This window comes from Mandrillus leucophaeus, unplaced genomic scaffold (assembly GCF_000951045.1).
Source record: "Mandrillus leucophaeus isolate KB7577 unplaced genomic scaffold, Mleu.le_1.0 Scaffold180, whole genome shotgun sequence".
NCBI lineage: Eukaryota > Metazoa > Chordata > Mammalia > Primates > Cercopithecidae > Mandrillus > Mandrillus leucophaeus.
Window position 1 is genome coordinate 350,638 of NW_012101810.1, and position 9,402 is coordinate 360,039.

Below are 9,402 nucleotides of genomic sequence, written 5' to 3' on the forward strand. Positions count from 1 at the left end.
GGCCATTGTTTTCTTTAAGTATTTTTTCTGTTCCCCTCCCCTTTTTCCAGTACTCTAGTTTTACATATTTTAAGTCACTAATATCCTAATTACTAAAGCTTTGTACTTTTTGTTTTTTGGCTCTCAATCTTTTTTCTGTGCTTTCATTTGGATAGTTTCTGTTCCTGTCTTTAAGTTTACTGACCTTTTATCCTGGAGAGTCTAATCTGCCATTGATTTTGTGCAGTGGAGTTTTAAAATTTCGTTTGTTTTTCATGTCTAAAAGGTCCATTTGGTTTTTTTTTTTTTATTGGTATCTTTGGTTTCTCCTTCATTTTAGTAGTCTGTTGCTACATAACAAATTTCTCCAGAAGTTAACACCCTAAAACAGGCGTTTGTTATCTCATGAAGTTTTTGAAATTCAGGAACCCAGAGCAGTTTTTAGCTGGATGGTTTTGGCTCAGGCTCTCGTCAGAGGGTGCAGTTAGGGGCTTTTGTCCTGGGTTGCAAAGCTGAAGGATTGACAGGGGCCAGATGTTCTGCCCAAATTCATTTAGGTCGCCCTTGGCAGGAGACTTCACTTCCTCTCCATATGGACCTCTCTGTAGGTCTGCTTGAACATCCTCACAACATGGCAGCTGGCTTTCCCCAGAGTGAGTGCTGAATGAGTTAGAAAGAGACAGACAGAGCCAGCCTAAGATGGAATCTACAGCGTCTTTTATAATGTAATCTTGGAATTGATATACTATCACATCTGCCTTTTTTTTTTTGAGATAGTCTTGCACTGTCACTCAGGCTGGAGTGCAGCAGCACTGTCATAGCTCACCGCAGCCTTGAACTCTTGGGCTCAAGTGATCCTCCTGCGTAGCTGGGACTACAGGTGCACACCACCATGCCTGGCTCTGCCTTTTTCTATTGATCATGTAGGCCAACCTTGGTATGATGTGGGAGGAGACAGCACCAGGGTGTGACTGCCAGGAAGCAGGGTCGCTCAAGGCCATCCTGGGGGCTAGCAGCCATCCCCTTCATTGTGTTCATGTTTTCCTGTAAATTCTGCAGCTGTATTTATAATTGCTGTTGTAAAGTCCTTGTCTGCTGATTTCATCGTTTCTGGACTTAATTCTATTGGCCGAGTTTTCTCCTAGCTGTAGACCACATTTTCCTTTTTTTGCATGCTTAGTAATTTTTGATTGTGTGATGGGCATTGTTAATATTATGTTGTCGAGTATATGAAAGTGTGCAAATTTCCTCGTTTTTTCTTTGAAGAGTATTCGGCTTTTTCTGGCAAGCAGTTAAGTTATTTTGGGGTCAGCTTGATCCTTTCAAGAACCGTTTTTACACTCTCTTGGGGCTTGTATGGATTTGCTTTTATTCCAGGCTAGTTGAACGCTGCTACTAAGACATGACCCTTCTGAGGTTCGTAGCAGATGCCCTGGGTGCTCAGCAAGAACACCTGCTCTGGCTGGTCGGCACGTGCCTGTCCCCGGGCCTGTATGACCTTTGGAGTTGTTCCCTGGCAGCTCCCTGGTGTGCTTGGCTCAGCCTTGTGGAGTTGCATGCTGTGTGCGTAGAGCGTGTTACTCAGCAGCTCAGCGAGACCTTTCTCCAGGTTGCCAGAAGCCTTCTGTGCCCAGCTCTGCCCTCCACAGATCCTCCCTTCCTCTCAGCGGGACCACCATGCTGAGCTTGAGCTGCACCCCCCAGCGCCAAGCCTGGAAGAGACCACTGGGCAGAGCAAGGGGTGCTCAGAGGTTCACCTCATTTGTTTCTCTGTCCTCAGATCACGGTCCAGTGTCTGTGAACAGTTACTGCGTGTATTTTGTCCATTTTTCTAGTTGTTTACAACATGAAGGCAAAACTGGTCTCAGTTGCCCAGCATGACGTCCCAGATCCACATGTGAGGAGGAGCAGCAGCATCGGGGTTCCACCCCGAGCTCAGGGCAGGGGTCCGTATGCCAGGAACTTGGGTGGGCTTCGTAGACCCCTGTCATTCCCAAAATTATACAGGCAGCATGGCGTGTGCTTGTGCACACTTTCCTGGGTGGAGAGGCACATGGCCCCTCACGTGTTGAAGCGTTGTGACCCCTCGGGGCGTTGAGACTCAGTGGGAGGAGGACCTGGCAGGGGCCTGGAGATGGAACCACCTTCACATGCTGCCTCGCTAATTCCACAAATACTGTTGACGTCCTGCGCGTGTGGCCTTGGGCAGAGGGGTAAAGACCGGGTAGCCTCGGCAGAGGCTCTGGGGCCAAGGACGTCACCTTCTGGGGGTCGGAGCGAGACGTCCTTCCAGAGCCTGGGTTTTGAGAGGAAGTCACCTCGGCCTGGTTAGAATGAGTTGTCATCTTTTAGCTTTTTGGTTTGGTTTCTATTTGTGTTTATTTTCACTTTTTGCCATGGAAAGTTTTAAGCATATATATATAAAAATACGGAAAACAGCACTGAGAAGTCCCTGTGAGCCCGTCCCACCCCCTTCCCCCTTCCTGGATTATTTTGAAGCAAATCCAAGGCATCGTAATCAATTTAGCTCCTGTCATTCAAATATTTCAGCATGTGTCTCTGAAAGGCCGGTGACTCCGTCAAGCCCCAACCAGGGTCCTTTTATTGTGGCAGGGCCTGGCCTCGGTGGGTGAGAACAGTGGGGAAAGGGGCAGCGTCCGGCAGGGTGACCACCTGTGCGAAGGAGAAGAGGGACAGAGCACCTGGTGTTGGACCAGACAGGGGGGCTCCGGACCTTGGGCTGTAGCTGACCGCATGAGGCCCTTAGCCTCTAGAGGAGGAGCTGGTTTAACATGAAGCATGGTTGTGGAGACCTTGCTTCCTAGGTGGGCTGCCGTGCCCCTCCCGTCTTCCCACATACGCACGTTACAGCGATCTGTGGAGCCGAGGGGCTAGTTTCACCAAAATAAGACCTGGCCGTGTCCGCCGCTCTGCTGGTCTGGCTGGGGCTGCAGACACAGGGGTCCACAGCGAGGGACTGAGACCGCAGATGTGTACTCACACAGTTCAGGAGGCTGAAATCTGAGATCAAGCGGCACCGGAGTTGGCTCCTGGGGAGGACTCTCCTGGCTTATGGACGGCCACCGCTTGTATTCCTGTGTGGCCTTCCTCGTGCACTGGGAGAGCTCTGTGCCCTGCTGGATGAGCACCCACCCCCCACCCTTATGACCTTCCTCAGACTTGACTTCCTTCCTTAAAGGTCCTATTTCCAAATACAGTCACATGGGCATTAGGTTCGTATCTCAACTTGGGGGGACACGGTTCAGCCTATAACAGTTGCTCTGCACAGCCCTACTCGCTTACATCATAGATGTTCGCACGCGTCTGTGCACGTGAACTGCGTGTTATATGTTGCACATGCAGCGTTACTAAACAGGGTTCCCTTGCACCTCCCGGGGCTCCTGGAGTAGCGTCTTCTCTTCTGCTGGGAACCTTGCAGCCTTTCCTCTCCCCGCCCCTCCCAGCCCATGGGGGCCACCTGCTCTGTTCCACGCCTTCGTTTCTCCTCTGCTTGTGCACTGAAGGGTTCTGCCAGCAGGGGAGTTAGTGAGTAGCCAATGGAGGGTGTGCCCAGCCTTCCTGCTGCAGACCTGCCTCCAGGTCAACATGGACTTCCCTCCCTGCGCGCCAGAACTTCGTGTTGTTCTTAGTGGCATCTGGGGTCGAGGAGGGTGACTGTCAGCCAGTTGGGGGACATTTTCTTCTTGGTCCCTCGGCTCCTGCTTCCCTGTGAGCTGGGCAGCCTCAGCCCAGGTCCTGTCCAGTACTCAGCTGGCCTCGGCGCGCACAGCACAGGCTTGAGTGCAGCCGCGGGGGCAGGCAGAAGCAGGTTCCCTCAGAACAGCTGAGTCCAAAGGGTCAGAAGCCACAGCCCCTGTCGAGGGCTCTGGGGCAGCCAGGGGAGCTGCTCGTGAGTTGTCTCTGGGGCAGAAGGAAGAGACCTTCACCTGGGCTGGCACTGGGCCTGGGTCCCCAGTCTCATGGGGAGCTTATCCTGATTATACCTGCCCAGCCTGCCCTGCAGAGGGGAAGGAGGCCCTTGGCTCAGAGTATGCCTGCCCCAGAGCTCCCAGGCTCAGCTTGGGGGCCACTAACTGGGCACAGGTGCAGTGTGCCTGTGGCCAGGCCTGGGGTGTGGTCAATCTGCATGCTGCAGAGCCGGAGGCCTCTGTGCTCTCTCCCTGCCCTCCCCCTCCTCCCCACCTCCCTACCCCACCCTTCTCTCCTGGAGCCCTCCAGCCCCACCCCTCCCTGTGTACACTAAGTGCCCAGGCGGGAGGGCCAGTGGGTCCCGCTGAGCCACACAAGGCCCCAATCGAGCAGGTAGCAGGTGGTGTGCTGCGAGCCGCTCTTCCCTCCCAGGTCAATTCCTGAGCCCACCAGGCGATCGATGAAGAGCCACCTGCCTCTGGGTAATGCTGACGGGTGAGAGCCACTCAGCAGCACTTCTAATTTCTTTTTTTAAGAAAGCCGCACTCAGCCCCAAGCTGTGCGGAAAGCTATAGGATTATCAAGATCAAAAGGTCAGCCCTCTGCCTCCTCTCCCCTACCAGAGCCTCACCCTGGCCACGGTGGGTGCTCCCCTCGGTGTCATGGCCAGGCCGTCATGTTCCCCCCAGTGCTGCTGCAGCATCTCCTCCTGAGACGGCTCCCTGACCACCCCGGGCCACGGTCACCCCCTCAGTCCTCTGCATAGTGGCCCAGCCTGGCCATGCCATGACACGGTTGTCTGCCGGTGTGTGTCACCTCCCCAAAGCTGATGCACTGGTGGGGGACCCCAGGTCTCACCAGCTGTACACCGAGACAGCCTCGCTGCACTGACCTCTGGCGCCAGCCACTGTCGCTGGGCAGCCTGGTCTTCCTTTTCCATCCCCACTCAGGTGCAGATGGAGAGCCTGGAACGCTGTCCCAGGATGCCCGCTGCCCAGGTAGAAGCACAGACCCTAGCATGTGGTGCTCAGAGAAGCTGGCCTGGCCTCAGCCTGGGCCCGTGTGTGTTCCACACCTCCTCACCGGAACTGACCCTAGCGTGGGGTGCTCCAAGAGGCCCCCTGACCTCAGCCCGGGCCTGTGTGCGCTACGCTTCTTCCCTGGTGCCGACTCGATGGGTTCAGTGTCCATTCTCGCTGAGCCACGGGGAGCAGCTTCAGTCCCAGGAGTCTCTGAGCATCCCATCTGGAGGCAGGATAAGCCCTGCCTGCTCCCCAAACACACGTCTCCCCACTGGGCTTCAGGGCCAGCTTGGGCTTCAGTGGAGGTGTCCGTCAGGGGTGAGCTGAGGCCCTTGTCGAGGGCACATCCTGCACCCGGAGTGCCCACTCCCCCATGGTGGTCAGGGGGTACAGTGAGGGAGGCAGCGGTGGGTAGCTGGTGTGTTCCCTGCCAGGATCTGCCCCTACCCCTCCATCCACCCAAGAGCCCCCTGCCCAGTCTCCTCCGCCCAGCCCTAGAAAAGCCCCTTGGCCCCCCATCCCTAGAGAGTCCAGGTGCTTTGCCTGCACCCCTCAGCACTGTCCAGCCCTGGCTGTGCCGTGCTCTCACTAGCTCCCCACCAGGGCTCCCCACCTGCCCCCACCCCCAGCATCCTCCAGGACTCTGTCCAAATGCCACCTTCCTCAAGGCCCCCCCCCCCACCTCCTCCTCCCAGAACCCTGTCCCCGCTCCCACCCTCTTGCTGTAATTACAACCCCATTTAGGGCTGGTGCTCTCCAGCCCAATGAGGCCCCAGGACAGGACCCAGACTCACACCCCAGCCCGTGATGTCCAGAGGGGTGTCCCCAACCAGTGATGGGGGCTGTGCGCCAGGCTCCCTGCACACGTTTATGGTGGGGGTCAAGGCCCTCTCTTACGGAAAGGGACACCAAGGCAGGGGAGGCTGCATCAGAATTGGAACCAGGCCCCCCAGCCCCACGGGGCCTCCTCCCCGCTCCTCCACAGCTCGGCGTCCAGCCCTCCGGGGGTCTCCTCGCCGCTCCTCCACAGCTCCGCGTCCAGCCCCCGGGGGGCTCCTCCCCGCTCCTCCACAGCTCGGTGTCCAGCCCCCCGGGGGGCTCCTCTCCGCTCCTCCCTGCTCCTTCACAGCTCGGCGTCCAGCCCTTTCCTGGTGACTCTGCATCATTGCTGGGCCGGGCCCTTTCTTCTCTCGGTTTCTCATCTGGGGATAAAGTCCCCAAAGTGGGATTTTTGGATCAAAGATCATGGACATCTCTCTCTCTGTGACAGTTACTGGCTTTCTCTCCTGACGGGCTCCCCACCCTGGGTGTTTGAATTGACTGGAAGTGTTGACATTTTATTGACATCCATCGCAGTGTCCTCTCCAAACAGAATGATCCTTACTGTGGGGCCAGATCTCAGCACAAAGAGGGCTTGGAGCTGGCTTTCTCATTCCCGTGTTTGTTCGTTCAGGAAGCGTTTCTCCCCATCACCCGTGTCTGGCCCTGTGCTGGGGGCAGATGAGAGAGGCAGAGTCCAGTGCCCAGGATCCCGCAGCCAGCAGGACAGCCCTGGGTACCTGCCCATGTGAGTGTGAGCCAGAGGGAGGAGAGAGCAGCCTCTGCCCTGGGCTGCATCCTGGAGGCGATTTTCAGCCTGCATCCTGTTCTGGAAGGAAAGGCCTCTCGTTCAGCTGAGCCCAGTTCCGTGTCGCAGGCAACTGCGGGATGCTAGACATGGGCTGGACATTAGCAGAGGGAGCCGGCCTGCCCTGGGGCTCAGGATCTGGAAGCAGAGACAGACGGGGAAGCCACAGTGGAGAGGGTGAGGGCTCACCCAGGAGCAGGTGCTGTGGGAGGCCCGGTGTGCCTGGAGCAGGGGCCTCACTTCCTGGGGCTCAGAGCTGTCGCCCAGGCCGCTGGGCACAACCTGTCCTCTGGGAAACAGTGTGGCAGCCCCGGCATGGCCCCGATCCTCTCTAGAGTGTGGGAGTCCCAGGCCTGCAGCACCCCGTGGGGCTCCCAGTGTGCGTGTCTGACCCTGCAGGCAGCCCTGCGGGTTGGGTGTCAGCCTCCCTGTCAAGGGACAGGGGACAGAAGGAGCTCATATGGCCTGCAGGGTATGGAGGAGGCTCCCCGAGGCCCGGGACCTGGACTGCAGTTTTTGGGCCTGCATATGTCAGCGGGAGCTGCCGCCTGGGCGTCGTGCTGGAACACAGCAAAGCCTGGAGGTGCGAGGTCATCCTGCCTCTCCCTCCCTCCACTTTCTCCGTCCTGTGGGCTCTGAGCCGCCGTGGTTCTGCCCCCCTCTCTTCTCGTCTCCTCCTCCCCCAAGTGTTGGGACCCTAGACCCTGTCCCCTCCATGTCCTCTCCACCTCCCCTCCGGGGCTCCGGGTTGCTGGCCCTCTGGGGAAGCCTGTGCCACCATCACAGGTGCCGGAGTTCAGTGTGGCGGGCGAATGTTGGGTTCGGCGTGGCGGGCGTGTGTTGGGCTCGGCGTGGCGGGCACATGTTGGGCTCGGCATGGCGGGAGCCTTGTTGGGCTCGGCGTGGCGGGCACGTGTTGGGCTCGGCGTGGCGGGCGTCGTGTTGGGCTCGGCGTCACAGGAGCCGTGTTGGGCTCAGCGTGGCAGGCGTGTGTTGGGCACCACCTGGGCCAAGTGTGACACATCGTGAGCCACCGCCTGCATGGCCTTCCTGCCGGCAGTTCTGGGCAGCAGCTTGCATCTGGGGTCAGTCACTCTGCCTGTCTCAGTTCAAGGTCAGTCTTGTTCCACCATATCTGGGCCTCCCACACTTCACCTACCAATGTGGACTCCGGGTTGGCATGGCAGGGGAGGCATGGGCGAGGCACCCCTTGGCTTATGAAGTGCTCCAGCCAGCCACCTGTTGGACCCCGCTGCTTCCTGGGCTCACGACCTGCCTTGTCAGACGAGCCTGGCTCCTCCGTCAGCAGCTGGACCCAAACCTCCCTGCCCCACAGAGGCACCTGCAGGAGCCCGGTCTAGGTGTGGTGTGGCATCACCTCCTGCAGGGACAGCTGTGATGTGGTCCATGGAGCCCACGCAGGTGATCTCCACGAGGCTGCGGTCTCGGTCCCCTCAGCCCGTGCCAGTGCGACGGCTGATTGACGATCGTAGCTCATTACCAATGCGCGCTAATTGAATTACCCTTCGGCTGCTGGGAGATGGATAGCACAGCCAGGCTGGAAGACGGCTGTGTTCCGTCTTGTCACATTTTTCGGTGTTTTTTCCCAGGTCCGTGTGAAACTGAGTTTGGAGAGAAGGGGAGGCGGCGAAGGCACCGGGAAGAGGGGCCTGGAGAGTTGCCTGCTCCCAGCCGCACGCAGGCTGAGCTCTTTCAGGCCATCCCTGTGCCCAGCCCTGGGCTGGGGATTTAAGGCACCTGGGGAGTTTAGGAACCCGGACTTGGTTCTTGCCCTCGAGAGCCTGCGAGGTAGATTTTGGGAAGAGCTAAGAGCCTGTGCCGAGGTGGATGCTAGGAACTCGGGCCTCTGGGAGAGGGTGTGGGAGGGGGTCCCAGGCAAGGGGTGCTCTCCACATGGACTGACTGCTCCTTCCCTGGCGTTCCCCTGGGCCTCTGTGGCCCCCCACAGCAGCATGTGCACCTTCTCCTTGGGACCCAACCCTGCCCCACACCGGCAACCGTGGTGGGGGGCCCTGGTTCCTGGGCATGGATCATTGCTCGGATGTTGCTATCCCGGGCCTCACCATCCAGTGGCCTGGACCAGCTGTGTCCGTGCCACTCGGGCCCCACCCCAGCCTGCCGAGCCAGAGCCTGCCTTTCACAGGGCCTCCAGGGAGTCCTGCACACGCAAGGGTCTGGGCTGTGCTGGGCTAGCTTTCTGCCTGGCATGGTGAGGCAGCGCTTCCGTGCTCAGCTTCGTCCGTGTGGGGAAGAGTCCAGGGTCTCCGTGCAGAGGGTTGGTGTGCCGGGGCTTGCACCATGGGCCCCTGTGCTGGGGGATCACACTTCCAGCTCCTTAGCCGACAGGCTGGTCTTGTGGGGGTCTTGTGGGCTTTCCCCTGGCGGTCGTCACTGCGTCCTGTCGGCACCTTGGTGCTGAGCCGCATCCCCGACTGTGAGAACTCTCGTCTCTGGTTACGGCTGTGAACACGCAGTGCACACGCAGTGCGCGTCCCTCCTACCCGGCACGGGCTGTGCTCACTTCCAGGCAGGCCACAAGTATATAGCGTGACGCTCTGGAGAAATCCAAGCCTAATCCCAGGACCCCAGGATAACGCTCCATCCCTGGAGGGACTCCCAGAGCCCCCTCCCCACCCCCTGCTGAGCCTGTACTTTCTCTGTGTAAATTATCCACAGAGTGGGGTGGGTGAGAGGCCTCTCTGGGGAGGACAGACATGGAGGGCCCCACTCCAGCAGCCCAGGAGGCACAGTGTGTGCTGGGCGGCAGCGACCGTGGAAGCCCACGCTGCCCCCCAGCACAGTGTGTGCTGGGCGGCAGCGACC

At 58.6% G+C, this 9,402-nt stretch overlaps 1 protein-coding gene and 1 long non-coding RNA gene across 4 annotated transcripts in view; both read left to right on the top strand.

Annotated features, from left to right (window-relative positions):
* The window catches only part of LOC105537850 (mitotic spindle assembly checkpoint protein MAD1), a 399,899-nt gene that overhangs the window by 337,198 nt on the left and 53,299 nt on the right, over positions 1–9,402 (top strand). The gene's annotated exons all lie outside the window — the stretch shown is intronic.
* The window catches only part of LOC105537849, a 31,338-nt gene continuing 25,559 nt past the window's right edge, over positions 3,624–9,402 (top strand). The window contains exon 1 of the long non-coding RNA XR_001005785.1: positions 3,624–3,985. This is a non-coding gene — a long non-coding RNA (uncharacterized LOC105537849). The remainder of the gene's footprint in view (positions 3,986–9,402) is intronic.